A 17,272-nucleotide genomic window follows, 5' to 3' on the forward strand; every position below is an offset into this window, starting at 1 on the left:
CACATTTCAAATAAACTACCAGAAATTTAAAACCTTGTCTTGGAGTCAGCTTCTGTTTTTTTTGTTTTTGTTTGGGTTTTTTTTGAGATCACTGTGTGTTGTTCTTTGATCCTAAGCCTTTTCTTTCTGAGTGTGCATTCAAATGGTTTTAAACCCTAATGTGATACTTAGGGATACTGCATGTAAAGCATACTTTAATAGACCCAAATATCCCAAGACTGAAATTCATATAGATTTTAAATAGGAAGCCAGCATGTAGTTTAGAGCACTTAATTTTTTTTTAATGGCTGTCACTGCAAGCATTACTTTCGCTCCCCTAATTGCTGCCTATTTCTGCTGCTGCCTTTTGCCATTCCTCAGCTATCTCTCCTCCCATCCCATGTGACTGACCACACTGCTGATACCTTCACGGGCTCCCTTACCATCTCCCCTCACTCGCTGGGTACACACCCCCACCCTTATCCTCAGGTGGGCTTCAGTTCTGCCGGGAGCAGTTGTTGGATCTCAGGAAGGTTCTCTCAGATACCACCTCTGAGCTCTGTGTCTGACTTCAGCCCCTACTCTTCCGATATATGCAAATTCTCTATATTCTTCAGCTTTTTGAAAAAAAAACTAATTAAAAGCCATTAGAATATAATTTACGCAGGAAGACACTTGCAAGGGGAAAATATTCTGTGTAAACAGCACCACATTAAAAAAACTAATTTGTTGGAAACAGTTTCATTTAAAGACTATAAAATTCAGGAAAAGTAATTCAAATAAATTACCTGCATCACTGATTCAACTGACATCCACTTTCAACAAAAGTCTATTTCTAAGTCTTGTCAGAAAAAAAGTTTAAAAGACATTAAGTGGGAGGAAGAAAATTTAATTGGAGTCTATCTAGTAAGTTTACCTGACTGTCTCACAGAGATAACCATAGTCTCTTCCTGTTAAAACACACACACACACACGCACAACAATCACAGAAAAAGAATATTTTTAAATGCCGGAACCATGAGTGGTTGGTTTATTTTTAACCTGTTAGTCTTTAAGAAGTTTAATGTCTCTAATATGGCAGTTCTTCTAAATCATGCTGGTTGTGTTCACTGTATGACTTTTGCTTGAAAGTTAAAAAAATAAACTATATAACCTTGGCAGAGTAGCTCAGTTGGTTCGAGTGTTGTCCCAGTGTGCCAAGGTTGTGGTTTCATCCCTGGTCAGCCAGGGCACATACAAGAATCAACCAGTGAATAAGTGTTTCTCTCTTTCCCCTCCTCTCTTAAAATAAGAAAGAACAAAAACAAAAACCCTGTATTAGGAAGGAACCAAAGTTACGCAGAATAGTAAAAGATTAGTATAGAAAATTCAACATTGAATGCATGAATTAAAAATCGAGGCCCTGGCCAGTTGGCTCAGCAGTAGAGCATCGGCCTGGCGTGTGGGGGACCTGGGTTCGATTCCTGGCCAGGGCACACAGGAGAAGTGCCCATTTGCTTCTCCACCCCCTCCCTCCTTCCTCTCTGTCTCTCTCGTCCCCTCCCGCAGCCAAGGCTCCATTGGAGCAAAGATGGCCTGGGCGCTGGGGATGGCTCCTTGGCCTCTGCCCCAGGTGCTAGAGTGGCTCTGGTCTCCGCAGAGTGACGCCCCGGAGGGGCAGAGCATCGCCCCCTGGTGGGCAGAGCCTCGCCCCTGGTGGGCGTGCCGGGTGGATCCCGGTCGGGCGCATGCGGGAGTCTGACTGTCTCTCCCCGTTTTCAGCTTCAGAAAAATACAAAAAAAAAAAAAAAAAAATCGAAGCACACCTACCAGTGTTCTATAATTTTGATGAGAGTGGTGGTTGTGAACACTTTATGAAAATTCATCAAAGCTGTAGATTTATGATTTGTATACTTTTCTAAAATGTAGGTTGTAATAGTAACAAAGAAAACAAAGTATAAGAGGAACACAGATTTTCTTCTAAAAATCCATCAACCATATCTCTTAGTTGGTTCAAAAAATTAGATCACAGATGTTAAATCATATTGTAGTAGTTTGCTAGGGCTGCCATAACAAAGTACCACAGTGGTTCATACAACAAATGTATTTTCTTACAGTTCTGGAAACTAGAAGTCCTAGGTCAAGGTGCTGGTTGGTTTTGGTTTCTTCTGAGGCCTCTCTCCTGGGCATGCAAATGGCCACCCTCTTGCTGCCTCTCTACATGGTCCTCCCTCTGTGCACACGGACACCTGGTGTGTCTCTGTCTGACCAAGTTTCTTATGAGGACACCAAGCATATTGGATTAGGGCCCAATATGTAGGGTTACAGTTTAATATTTCTGTCTTGGTTAGGATTTCTCCTGAAGCTGACTCTGTGGGTTATGATATTACAGCATTTGATCGAGAACCTGAGAATGAATCTGTGGCACAAAATCTGTCCCATAGTCTGTGTGTCATTGGAGAGTAGTGCATGCATTGCCACTTTAGCCAATAGAATCATATTGGCTAAGATTATAGAATTAGGAGGAATGCTGGTTAGATAGTATTTTTCTCACATTACTAGTAAAGGAGATTCACCTTTTGATCCAAACCTTTTGGGGGGGGGGGTGAGAAGGGGGAGGCAGAGAGACAGATGCCAGCATGTATCCTGACTGGCAAGCCCACTAGGGAGTGATGCCTTGCCAATCTAGGGCCCTTGCTCCCTTGCAACCAGAGCCATTTTTTAGCGCCTGAGACAGAGGACATGGAGCCATCCTCAGTGCCCAAGACCAACTCACTCCAATTGAGCTATGGCTGCAGGAGGAGAAGAGAGGGAGAAAGAAGGGGGATGGGTGGAGGAGCATATGGTCACCTCTCCCGTTTGCCCTGACCAGGAATCGAACCCAGGACATCCACACGCCAGGCCGATGCTCTACCACTTAGCCAACCAGCCAGGGCTCCAAACCATTTCTTAATAGGAGTTGGGGTGTGTGTAGGTGTATGTATGTGTGTTCATTGGTTGTAGGATTTGGTTGAAAGAACTCATTTTACTAGAAAGGTAATTCTGACATTAAAGATCGTGGCTTTGCTGCACAGATATAAGGAAAATACATTGAAAGAATAAAGTCATAGATTGAAAGTGGCATTTTAAGAAGTAGGACAAAGATGTTTTAGGACAAGACATTAACCCTTTGAGTAGTGAGTTTTTTTCATGCTCGCTGACTCCAGGGAGTTTTTTTTTCCTTTCAAAAAATGAAATTAGTTCCAGTTCCAGTTTTATTAACTTGAAATCATGTTTGTTTGATAACCAATTTATAGAAACAAGAAGAACATACATTTGCCTTTTTTTTTAATGTTGCCTTACACATTTTTAAAATAAAATTTTTTGTACAGTTGTACTCTGGATGGTCAGGAGGCACGAGGACGTACATGAACGTTCATAGTACTCAAAGGGTTAAAATACATATATTAGTCCATTATTAGAGTAAAATAGGGGCCAGCAAATTCTGGCCTTTTGAAACTGGTATCTCATGGATGTAGTATTCTATAATTTGGAAAGCATGACTCTTGTAGCCCTTTTCTTTTAGTTAAATTATGAATATAAGTCATGAATTTATATGTGTTATGGTTACTAAAGTACTACTAGGGTAAGAAACTGAGTCCAGCCTGCAGGCTTATTTTATTTGGCTTGCTTTTTGTTTTGTTTATAATGAGTATAATGATTTCAGGCAGGGTGTTTATTCTCCAATGGCCAGAATAGTAACCATTATTTCTTATTTCCTGCTCAGTGTTTTCACATACTTATTTTGCCTGCCTTATCCCTGAAAGCATTTGGATTTGAGACTGTCTTATTTTAGTCCAGTCTCCTTTTCTGAGGCAGTAGAATTATTTTACATGATTTCAAGAATCAGAACCAGGGGTCAGTTTCCTTACCCTGTGTCCATGTCCTTCCTGCCATGGGAAGAATAGGAAAGAAGTGAAGAGATGAGTAAAAAGCTAAGTTATACCTCTCTTGACACAAGATGGAGCAGTAATGTGCTGTGTAGCTCTTGCTTTCGGAGTCCAGAGACAAAACTTTGAAATATACAGACTTAAGTAGTTTGGAGACCCACGTGACTATTGCGAAGCATTTTGGTACTCATTCTGCACGTCTGGAGCTAATAATAAAGAATCACTGTAACAGTGAAGATTTTTCTTTCCACCTGAAGGAGAAAATTTTTAAAAATTGGAGTGGGAATCTTAATATTCCTAAAGGTTACCAGACCCTTCTTAGGGATGTAATCATATAGTTCATTTGGTTAGAGAAATAAATTCAAAATTAGAGACTAATGAGGTGTTTATATTTTCCAACTATAATTTAGGATGAAAAGCGCTGTAATTCACTATCTAAAAAAGACGTATAGCCTGTAAAAATCCATCATTTGTACAGTGCTTTACCAAATACTGTTGTAGTTCTATCATATGGCCCTCAAGAATTCTGGGAGGAAAAATAAATAACGTGAGGTGGTTTACGCAGATTAAACTGACCACCTATTATCAGGTTATTATTATACTAAGTCCTGAGAACCAAGTATTTTGAAGAGATACAGTTCCTGTTCTCAGAGAGTTAGTGTCTAAAAGGGGAGTGAGAGGGGAAGGGTTCACTGGGAGCAAGAGGCCCGAAGTATTAGTCAAGGGTCTCCATAAACAAGCCAGACATGCATGTTGCATACTGAAGCATCATGTGTAGAGGGGTGAGGGCATGAAGGATTTAGATCATTGCCAGAATGTAAAGGGTGAGGTGTGGAGTGAGGAGGCATGGAACTAGGTATATGTATATGTCAGAGAGTAAATCCCACTCTGCTGATGGCTACTTTCTCTTGCTTTGAGAATGGAAAATGGTAGCTCCTGAAAATGTGTGTGCATCTTAGGGCAAATGCTTTGGGGGACTTAAGATCAGCAGCCTCTTCACAGTTCAGAAAGCAGGGGGCTGTCCTGAAGAAATTCTTAGAGACTAAACAGTGCTGTTAGAATAAAAGTTTGGAGAAGCAAGGGGAGAAGATAATATTATATCTCCTGATTTTTTTCAGTTTTCTTATGCTATATTCTGGAAAGTTATTTTTCCTATGTGACAGCTCACTAAAGCTTTCTTCAGTTTATGTCTAATCTGCTGTTAAAAGTCATCCAGTGAGATTAAAGTTTTACCTATTACATACTCTTTATTTCTAGCTGCCCTGTTTGGTTCTTTTTTGTCTGTCACAATTTTTCTTTTAGAGGGATAGATAAATTGTTAGCAGTCATCTTTGGAGACCATCTACCACAACCACGTCAATCTCTGTTCAAGGCTTGACATTCTTCAGATAGGATAGCCAGAGGAGTGAAACTAGGTGATGTTAGGGTGACCACGTAACTTACCATCTAAACGGAAACATTCTTGAGAGTAAAAGGGAGTATTATAAACTGTATACTGTGTTGGGAAACCAGGATCTATGGTCACCCTAGATACAGTTCATCAGGGACTTTCCACATCCTGTTTACCCTCAGAGGGTAGAGTCCTTTGGGATTTTAATTTTTTTTGGTAAGGACCTCCTGGTAGGCTCTCCTCCTGGTAGTCTCTGGACTGAGTTGTGCTGCCCTTCCAGGCAGCTCTCCATGCCTTGACGGACAGTCTACAGAGCCTCTCCTTTTCTCAGGACTGGCCCGTGGTTACTGGGATTCTTGTTTTCCCTATATTTGGAGCTTGGTGATTACTTAGTATTTTATGTGGTCTTTTTGATAATTTTAAGATTTTATTCAGCTTTTATGGTTGTTGTCAGTGGGAGATTTCATCTAAATAACCCAGTCCATCATTATAGGGTATAAGAGCAAGTATAATGAATTAATTTGAAATAACAGAAGAAAGAGAACAAAGGAACTGAATATCAAATAAATCCTTCTTTTCCACAAAAATAAGACTTCCCAATTAGGTGGAGGGATGTGGATAAGGGGGGAGAGATTAAGTGGTCGGAGTCATTGTTGTCGTTGTAGTTGTTTTTCTTCAGGTTTCACATTTTTGATGATCTGTTGATTCTCTGTTATGAAAAGGAAGTTATTTTCCTTAAAACATGATTTCTCAATTTTTATTCATTATATTTTCACTTTATCAAGGCTTTAAAGATTAACATTCAGTTCTGCAACTAATTCTTTTGCTATTTAATCTTAGTATTAATTTTAAATAGATTTATACATTTTTCTAATCTTCTGATCATGCCATCTTATTCCTGAATGAATTGATTTTCATTTATCTCTTAATTGTCTAGAATTCAGCATTAGGTCCTTTCTTTTTAAGGGTTCATGGGTGACTTTTAAAAAATATGTATAGTTTCTTTTCAGCTCCATTATAGAATTTTAGTCTCCACTTTAGACTCAATAATTGTTGTCTTAGATATATAGTTATAATTTTATAGTAGAGGAAATACATAATACATCTTACATATAAATATCTCTTTTATTCCTTTAAAGAGTTCTATGTAATTAATAAATGTTTAAGTTGACTATACTAAATGCTTCTGAAGAATTGATTTACTTATTGAACCATAATTTCCTTCTCTCCACATTTCCTGTATATTTCCTTTGATGTCAAAATCTAATTTTTAATAAGTACATTTTGTCTTAATTATAAGCTCTGATTTAATTTGATCAGTATTGCTTAAATTATGTAAAAATGATTGCTTGTTTTAGTTTTCTCTAGTAGTGAATGTTTATAGTAAAATGGATTGAACTATTATTTCTTCAGGTATATATAATTGAGGCCTGTTAATTACCTTAGTGCATTGCTTTAATAAATTTTTGTTCATTAAAAATTATTTAATTTTTCATGTGTTTCTTAATGTTTTCTTCAGAAGGGTATAGTGACATGCAGAAGGCATGACTTTTTCTTGGTAGGAAGTATATCTTTCCACCAATAAATTGCCCATCTTTTAAGTGGTCCTTGCCATCTACAGTCATCAAAAAACAAGTGGTACTCAGATATCATGACCTCAGTTCTTTTATACCCCTCCCTTCTCTCTGCGCTGCCTGAAAATGAAAGGTTCACACATTTCAACTAATGGCAGCTTGGAATTTATCTTCTTATTCATAGTAGTTTTTAAGTAACATCATTGTTGCTACTTGAAAAGAATAAATCAGAGTAAAAAAAGCTTGGCACAGAAAGGTTTGAGGAGAATTCTTGAATGAATAGCTAAGAATGTTTTAAGTGTATCAACTACTTACATATATAAACATTTCCTTCTAGTGTTCTTAAAAACTGAATCATACTTACATTATAAAGTTATTTGAACACTGTTTTCCATAGATGAAGGAAAGAAAACAAAATTTTTTACTTTTCAAAGCTAAAAGTAGACTTTAGGTTGACCAATGTATGCTATAAATATTTGAGAGTGATTTATAGAACTTGACTGCTGAATTAAATAAAACCTTACTCAGCCTGACCAGGCGGTGGCACAGTAGATAAGAGCATTGGACTGGGATGGAGAGGACCCAGGTTCGAAAGCCCAAGGTTGTTAGCTTGAGCACGGTCTCATCCTGCTTGAGCACAAGCTCACCAGCTTGAGCTCACGGTCACTTGCTTAAGCGTGGGATCATAGACATGACCCCATGGTTGCTCGTTTGAGCCCAAGGTCACTGGCTTGAGCAAGGGGTCACTTGCTCTGCTGTAGCCCGCCGGTCAAGGTACATATGAGAAAGCAATCAATGAACAAATAAGATGCTGCAACGAAGGATTGATTCTTTCATTTAGGAGTTTGCCAGTTTTCAAAATACTTTTTTCTTCCAGTGGACTCTCATATGCGTATTCTTATGTTTACATCTTGTAATGATTTATAAACTATTTACCTTTCAAGTGGCTGTGTAAAATAAAGTTCAAGTAACAGTGACTTTATATTTCAATATAAAATGCTAGTATAATACAAAAACAACTAGTACTTATTTACAAGTAAATATAAAATAAATCTATTTGAGGATGAGTAGGTATTGCCTCTAAAGGATCATCAAATTTGGGTTCTATAACCAAAAAAAAATCATTTTCCTTTGGGTCACTATCTGAATTTTTAAAAAAGTATGTGAACTTTTAGCAGTAGTGCCCATCATTTTTAATGTAAAAAAGTGAGCAGTAGTTCTTTTTTTTTTTTTTTTAATAAATAAATTTTTATTTTAATGGGGTGACATCAATAAATCAGGGTACATATATTCAAAGAAAACATTTCCAGGTTATCTTGTCATTTAGTTCTGTTGCATACCCATCACCCAAAGAGAGATCGTCCTCCGTCACCCTCTATCCAGTTTTCTTTGTACCCCTCCCCCTCCCCCTCTCCCTCCTCCCCTCCCCCCACCCCCCATAACCACCCCAATCCTGTCCATGTCTCTTAGTCTCGTTTTTATGTCCCACCAATGTATGGAATCCTGCAGTTCTTGTTTTTTTCTGATTCACTTATTTCACTCCGCATAATGTTATCAAGATTCCACCATTCTGCTGTAAGTGATCCGATGTCATCATTTCTTCTAGCTGAATAGTATACCATGGTATATATGTGCCCCATCTTCTTTATCCAATCTTCTATTTTTTTTTACGGTGATTAAAAGCCTTGGCCAATACAGCAAGAATCCATAAAAGAGTAGTATCCTTAACATGTTCATCAAGTCCAAGTTGGCCCCATTACCATGCCAAATTCCTGAAAAATGCAACCCAACCACAGTTCAGTCTGTTAGGAGCTGTCACAGGGAGCAGGAGTCCAGGAAAAGTTCACATCCAGGAAAAGTCCTCATGGCACTGGAATTGTTGTCACCATTCTATACTTTGCAGCTCATGTCCACGTCCCAATGACCGCTGCTTCTAGCTGGTAATGATTCAGGTAGACTGGAAAAGCCATTTGCAGCATGCATGAATATGGAGCTTCTGTTCTCCTCTGCCTGGTGAGATGAGACCAGGTTGCTTTTCCCTGGAGCTCTGTGACTGTGGCATGGTAAAGAGAACCTTGGGATACACTAAGCTGGGTGGCAAAGGTAGATTCATAATAGAAGTTGGCAAAAGGGGGAAAGAGAGCTCTAAATTAGGAATAGGTCCCAGCCTGAAATATGAGTGGGGCATTGAGGTAGGAGGGATAAAGGAAACACTATATATTAAGCAAAGCAGCAGAAAATAGGACTATCAACACCCACAACAGAGATCTTTGAGGGAAGAATAAAAAACCTGACTATTCAGGCAAAACATGGTTAAGTGGCCCTTGTGCAAATGAGATCAGTTTACCTGCTTCTTGGAAGAAATACCCTAGGCTCGTCCACAGTGTCGTAAATGGGGCCGACGGCCCTGGGCACCTTCAGCCTTCAGTGGCAAACCCCAGCATTCTGGGCCAGGTTAGGTCATAGGTGGCTGGAGCAGGGCTGGAAGAGACTGAACCCTCCCTTAGAGGAGTGAGGGGGAAGCCTACCTTCCAGTGTCCCTGTTTCTTCACAGCAGAGGCATGTAAGTCTGTCAGGCTTTAGCTCAATGACCTTCCTTTCTGCTATTGAAGCAGGACCCAGATGGCATCCTGTGAGACCCCTTTGGGGCGTTGGAGTCTTTAAGGGTGTATCCTAAAAGCTGGTAGTTCCCCTGGTTTCTACTGGGGTTTTTCTGCCTCTAGGTATCTTAAAGGCCATGCTCAGAAGATCTCGCTGAGGGGTTTGAGGATCCCCATCTTTTCCATATATCTGGAGCTATTTGGAAAAAGACAAAACAGTGTTATTAGCTGGATCTAATAAAGAAGGTAGAAATTTGCAAGCAAAAAAGATTTGGTGTCTCCTGTTCATCAGCATTCAAAAGAAATGTAAATTTTTTTTTTTAAGTAAGAAGCATGATATGGTAGACCCGTAGGAGTTCCAGGATATGACTACCCCCTTTTAAATTTTTTTTTTAAATTGACCTTAAAATGTTTGCTGAGTACACTTTAATAATACCTTAACTTTAAAGATTGTAAGCATGACAAAATACAGTAAATGCTTTTGCTCCATATGCAGGAGCATTTTCAGTTTAGCCAGTTTAGGAAATCCAATAATAGAACAATGCATACAGACAATGAGCTATAACATGCTTAGCAGCCTCTCCTGTTCTGACAGAGGTTGCTATAGATCCGGAATATGTATCCACTGTAATGTGGACATACGACTGTTTGCCAAATGAAGGTATATGAGTAACATCCATCTGCCAAAGTTGTCCTGGTAGGGGTCCTTGAGGGTTAACTCCAAATGAAGGGGCAGTATAGGACCCCTTGGACAGGATTTCCCAATCTGCCGTGCTGCTTCCGAGAAAGTTGAAACTGTTTACACGGGGCTGCAGCGTTCTGGTGATGAATAGTATGAGACTGACTTGCTCGGTCTGTCATGGTTGCTCCATAAAATTTTCTTATGGGTAGCTTGATCAACAAGGGCATTCCTAGACCCTGGCCGGTTGGCTCAGTGGTAGAGCATTGGCCTGGTGTGTAGGATTCCCGAGTTCGATTCCCAGTCAGAGCACACAGAAGAAGCACCTATCTACTTCTCCACCCCTCCCCTTCTCCTTCCTCTCTGTCTCTCTCTTCCCCTCCCACAGCCAAGGCTCCACCAGAGCAAAGCCACCCCGGGCGCTAAGGATGGCCCCATGGCCTCTGCCTCAGGTGCTAGAACGGCTCTGGTTGCAACAGAGCAACACCCCAGCTGGGCAGAGCATTCCTCCCCCCCCCCCCCAGGCATGCCTGGCGGATCCCAGTCAGGTGCATGCGGGAGTCTGTCTGACTGCCTCCCCATTTCCATCTATAGCAAAATACAAAAAATAAATAAAGAAAAGAAAAAATACAACAACAAAAAAAAGAAGAAGAAACAAAAAGGGCATTCCCTTGTGCTAAAGCTCCAGGGAGCATGGAGTGAGCTTGAGTATGTCCTATAAAAATGGAGCTCTATGTTGACATATAAGTCTTTGAAGAAGGAGGAACTGCTGAAATAGTTCATCAGCATTTGTCCCTAAGACAGCAGTCTTTATAGTGGGAACACCATAAGTAAATATTTGCTGTCTGTCTATAGATTAAGGGGGGAATATGGCAAATGCTGAAAAGCCATGATCTTTGTGCCCCTCCCCTCCCCCAACCCCCTCCCTCTCCTCCCCCCACCCTGTAACCCCAACACTGTTGTCCATGTCTCTGAGTCTCATCTTTATGTCCCACCTATGTTTGGAATCATATAGTTCTTAGTTTTTTCTGATTTACTTCTTTCGCTCAGTATAATGTTATCAAGGCCCATCCATGTTGTTGTAAAAGATCCTATGTCATCATTTCTTATGGCTGAGTAGTATTCCATAGTATATATATACCAAAGCTTTTTAATCCACTCGTCCTCTGATGGACACTTGGGCTGTTTCCAAATCTTTGCTATTGTGAACAATGCTGCCATAAACATGGGGGTGCATTTCTTCTTTTCAAACAGTGCTATGGTATTCTTGGGGTATATTCCTAACAGCGGTATAGCTGGGTCAAAAGGCAGTTTGATTTTTAATTTCTTGAGGAATCTCCATACTGTTTTCCACAGTGGCTGCACCAGTCTGCATTCCCACCAGCAGTGCAGGAGGGTTCCCTTTTCTCCACATCCTCGCCAGCACTTATTCTGTGTTGTTTTATTGATGAGCGCCATTCTGACTGGTGTGAGGTGATATCTCATTGTGATTTTAATTTGCATTTCTCTAATCATTAGTGATGTTGAACATTTTTTCATATGCCTATTGGCCATCTGTGTGTCCTCTTTGGAGAAGTGTCTATTCATTTCTTTTGCCCATTTTTGGACTGGATTGTTTGTCTTCCTGGTATTAAGTTTTACAAGTTCTTTATAAATTTTGGTTATTAACCCCTTATCAGATGCAATGTCGCAATGTCAAATATATTCTCCCATTGTGTAGTTTGTCTTTTTATTCTGTTCTTATTGTCTTTAGCTGTGCAGAAGCTTTTTAGTTTGATATAGAGGCTAAAGAAACAATACAGAGGATCAATGAAACCAGGAGCTGGTTCTTTGAAAAGGTAAACAAGATCGATGAACCTTTAACGAGACTCACCAAGAAAAAAAGAGAGAGGACTCAAATAAATAAAATTAGAAACAAGAGTGGAGAAATAACAACTGACACAACAGAAATACAAAATATTGTAAGAAAATACTATGAAGAACTGTATGCCAAAAAACTAGACAACCTAGATGAAATGGACAAATTCCTTGAATCATATAATCTTCCAAAAATCAATCTGGAAGAATCAGAAAACCTAAACAGACCAATTACAACAAATGAGATTGAAACAGCTATCAAAAAACTCCCAAAAAAGAAAAGTCCTGGGTCTGATGGCTTCACAAGTGAATTCTACCAAATATTCAAAGAAGAACTAACTCCTATCCTTCTCAAGCTATTTCAAAAAATTCAAGAGGAAGAAACACTTCCAAGTTCCTTTTATGAGGCGAGCATAATTCTGATTCCAAAACCAGGCAAAGACAACACAAAAAAAGAAAATTATAGGCCAATATCCCTGATGAACTTAGATGCAAAAATCCTCAACAAAATATTAGCAAACCGGATCCAGCAATATATGAAAAAAATCATACACCATGGTCAAGTGGGATTTATTCTTGAACAGTAGTTCTTAGGGGGGGAATTTTTTGCCTAGTTACTTGAGTAGTTTACCACAAGCTTATTAATTTAGAGACCTAAAGATGATAATACTAGCTGCTTAGGGAACACTGCTTCTTCATTCATCCCCTTACCGTTTCTTAAAAATTGGCCATGTCTGTCTTTCAGCCTCCACCAGTTTGATTTTTTTTTCCTGAAGCTGGAAATAGGGAGAGATAGTCAGACAGACTCCCACATGCGCCCAACCGGGATCCACCCGGCACACCCACCAGGGGCGATGCTCTGCCCCTCTGGGGCGTCGCTCTGCCGCTACCAGAGCCACTCTAGCGCCTGGGGCAGAGGCCAAGGAGCCATCCCCAGCGCCCGGGCCATCTTTGCTCCAATGGAGCCTTGGCTGCGGGAGGGGAAGAGAGAGACAGAGAGGAAGGAGGGGGGGGTGGAGAAGCAAATGGGCGCTTCTCCTATGTGCCCTGGCTGGGAATCAAACCTGGGTCCCCCGCATGCCAGGCTGATGATGCTCTACCGCTGGGCCAACCGGCCAGGGCCAGTTTGATTTTTCAAACTGTATTTCTCTTTCCTGGTTTACTTCACTCCCTCCCTGAAGACTAAAATGGCACAGCAGATGCTTTTGATCCTAAGGTTTTTAATTGCTTGACACTACAGGGAAATAGAGGAGGATTATGCCCTGCTCCATCCACCCTCCTATTCCTCCTCCATCCCCAAAGTGAGGGAGGGGAATATAGTACAAAAATTGATTGTATCTCAGAACTCTGTAAAGTTGTTCCTTTGCTTAAATATAAATACCCTCCCCACCCTCCATTTGCTTAAAGATATTTTACTTTTTCTTAGATGTTACCATGGAAGATTCTTTAGTTCATTTTTAGAAATCAATTTGGTGGTAATTCCCAGGTAGCTTTTCTTCTGGATTTAATCCAGTAATGATTCTGTCCCTGAATGAAGAAAATCTGCCTGGCTCACAGAGGTTTCTTTACTGGTTCGATTTATTCCCTGACCTACCAGTCACTCCCTTTTCCTTTCTGTGGTCATCGTAGCCCCACAGATCTCAGAAATAGGTTCTCTGTCCTAGTTTATTTTCATTTCAGACTCACCAGACTGACCGGATTCTCTATTGGGTAACTTTGGCATATTCCAATATTTTAAGCCAAGTCTTGACTGAGTGGAAACTGCCAACCTTTCTTTAACATCGTCTTGCCCATTTTTCAAGGTTCCTGTTCTCTGCCGAGTCTCACTGAGGTGCCAGTGTCTGGTCTGAAGCAGGTAACACACAGTGGCTGAAAGCTTGGCACTTTGGAGTGCTCTGTGACTAGCTCTGTGACTTCAGTTAGCTGCTTAACTCTGTGGTCTGTTTCCTCATCTATAGAGCAGATGAGGGTTCTGCTCTCTGTTAGGATTAACAGACATCCCAAAATAGCAGTGATTAAATAACATTTTTCTTTGTAAAGGAAATTCTGATATTAGAAGTCCAGGACTGGGATGGCGATTTCATGGTTATCAGCAACTGTCTGCCGTCATTAGTTTGTGACTTCCACGCTGAAGGTGATGCAGAATACTTCTGCAATTACAACCATCACGTCCACATCCCAGGCAGCAAAATGGAGGTAACAGGGCAAGGCAAAAGGCTCATTGACTTTGTAACCCTTTACAGAACCATATCCAAAAGTCATGCTGTGAGTTTTGCTTATATTCCCTTGGTCAGAACTTGATAATTTGGCCACACCTGGCAGCCACAGAACATTGGGAAATACAGGCTTTTATCTTGAGTACAATTCCCATACTCACTCAGGGTTCAGTTACTAACAAAGAAGAGAAGAATGGCTATTGGGTAACAAACAGTCTCTGCACTTCGTTTTAAAGGAGATAATGCACATAAAGTACTTAGTACTGTGCCTGATACCTAGTAACACCTCATTGAATGCCAGGCATTTTTATGATCTCTGCTAAATAGTTAGATTACCAGCGTACCCCACTTTTTTTATTACTTTCTATTCATTCATATATTTTGCTAGGGAGATGACTTTTATTATATCATACATAATTCCTGAAACTAACAGAAACAACCAGAGATGATTTCTTTGAAGGGAAGAGGTGTACAGGTAGTAGTAGTTCCCCTATTGGAAAACCATTAGTTTCTGTCGAAAAGGTTTCAGCTTTTTAATACTTCAAGCAATACTTAACATTGGTGGAGTTATGTCTCTTTTTAAATTCTCAATCGCTTTTCTTTCCCATGATCTTAAACCAAAAGACCATTGTTTTGGTGCATACTCATTTTTTAAAAGATAAAATTAAAATTAATTCTACTTAAAGTGTTTTATTAGATCCTTTAGTTACATTTAAAGTCTTAGTGTGATACTGAATGAAGACTGGGAATGATTTCACTTAATGCATAGTGTTGGCTTCACTAAACACCTCAGTGATAACTTTTTGTATCTAGCTTTTTTATTTTTCTATATACCCATCATCTAGTGAATTTTACAAAATATACATTTTGTTTTGTAATAATGGCAAGAGCTATAGTTGAACCCCCTTTTCTTGCCTCTTGTTAAGTACAGTTAGCCTCTAAATTTTTATGTAATAGAAAGAAGAAGGGAGGAAAATATAACTGGTAACCAAAATGACATTGTAACAAATAAAACCTGCTTCCAGTTTTCAAGGTTGCTGAATATTTTTATACTGAATCCCAATGTGTTATTTTTTTGGCTATATTGTAAGAAGTAAACATTTATCATAAATGTCTATGGTTGTGTTTTTTTGGTTTGTTTTATAAATCAATCTCCTGTGACTTTTAAATTCTGTTGTTTGGTGTTTCTCTCCCAAATCTTTATTAATTAAACCTTTATTAATAATTATTTGTGCATATATCTATATGTGGTCTTTCCTTTTTCTTTCTATGGGTATGTCTTTAAAAGTATCTCTACGTGGATAGGAAAAATATGGAAAAGTAAATAGTTTTGTTAGGCTGTAACATCATGGGTTCTATATTCATACAATATTTTTAATGTTTTTTTATTTTTTGTATTTTTCTGAAGCTGGAAACGGGGAGAGACAGACAGACTCCCGCATGCGCCCGACCGGGATCCACCCGGCACGCCCACCAGGGGCGAAGCTCTGCCCACCAGGGGGCGATGCTTTGCCCCTCCGGGGTGTCGCTCTGCCGCGACCAGAGCCACTCTAGCACCTGGGGCAGAGGCCAAGGAGCCATCCCCAGCGCCCGGGCCATCCTTGCTCCAATGGAGCCCCGGCTGTGGGAGGGGAAGAGAGAGACAGAGAGGAAGGAGGGGGGGTGGTGGAGAAGCAAATGGGCGCTTCTCCCATGTGCCCTGGCCGGGAATCGAACCCGGGTCCCCCGCACGCCAGGCCAACACTCTACCGCTGAGCCAACCGGCCAGGGCCTTTAATGTTTTTTTTAAATAAATATAAACACATCAAATTGTGTGATACCCATAGTAAGTGTTAAATGCTCTAATTCTTTATAAAATCATATTAAGTCATAGAAGGTTATCAAATTTAAGCAACCATTGAGATTGAAGTTAATATCATTTAACAGTTCTTAACCTTAAAAATTAGTTAATAAACATCTGTTAAAACAAGGCAAATCAGTGGGGGTGGAATGAAGAAGAAATCAGTATACTTGCTCAATTTTTAATGATGTACAAAAGTACGTGCTAAATATTCTAGAGGACAGTAATCAAAATTACTTTTGAAAAGTTGGGCCTGTCTTCAAAAAGAAATTTTTAAAAATTAGATCTTTTAAAAATATGTATAACTACTAATACTTGCTTTTAAATATCACTGAATACTCTGGAATCTGGGTTTGGAAAAACTTGTGCTATTAGGTTAACTTTTTTTTTTATTCATTTTTAGAGAGGAGAGGGAGGAGAGAGAGAGAGAGACAGAGAGGGAGAAGGGGGGAGGAGCTGGAAGCATCAACTCCCATATGTGCTTTGACCAGGCAAGCCCAGGGTTTCGAACCGGCAACCTCAGCATTTCCAGGTCGACGCTTTATCCACTGCACCACCACAGGTCAGGCTAGGATAACTTTTATATGATACTTTAGGTGTTGTATCATTTCATGAATTTATATTTTATGCTAGGGAACAGTTTTTTAAGATATATAGTAAAGAAATGTATTATTGTCTTACTCTTTTATATCCAATTTAGTTCTTTTTCTCAAATAACCAGTGACTTAAATAAAACTAGCGTTTCCTCCTTTAATATACAAAAGGCTTAATATTATACATTTTTGCATTGTTGGAAATTGCAATTAAATATAATGTAACAGTCTATAATATTTATATCATTGATTTTCATTTGATAGAAACTGGAACTGTTATGTATTTTTGTCAAGAGAAGTAGGAATGCAGTCACCTCTTTATAAATTATCTTAGGCAAATTTTAAATTTTAGCTATTTCTCTCTGCCAGGTATACTTTTCTTTATCACCACATAAGCAAATTAATTTTAATATTAGTTAAGCAAAATATGATTAGGAAGATAAGTCTGCCACAGAAGTAGCCAGTATATATTTCAAAGCCATATTACATCTGTGCTTATCAAGAATAATTATGATTCAAATACTCTATAATTTTAACTTTGACATCATTGCAATTTAAGGCACTTAATCACAATTTATTAGATGGGGGTATCTTTAAGATTGTGTTATCACATATATTACTGTCTACTGATTTTAC

At 39.4% G+C, this 17,272-nt stretch overlaps 1 protein-coding gene across 1 annotated transcript in view; it reads left to right on the plus strand.

The window, feature by feature from the left end:
- Positions 1-17,272, plus strand: part of GTF2F2 (general transcription factor IIF subunit 2) — a 173,870-nt gene that overhangs the window by 42,626 nt on the left and 113,972 nt on the right. The gene's annotated exons all lie outside the window — the stretch shown is intronic.

The sequence above is a fragment of the Saccopteryx leptura genome, chromosome 4 (genome assembly GCF_036850995.1).
Source record: "Saccopteryx leptura isolate mSacLep1 chromosome 4, mSacLep1_pri_phased_curated, whole genome shotgun sequence".
NCBI lineage: Eukaryota > Metazoa > Chordata > Mammalia > Chiroptera > Emballonuridae > Saccopteryx > Saccopteryx leptura.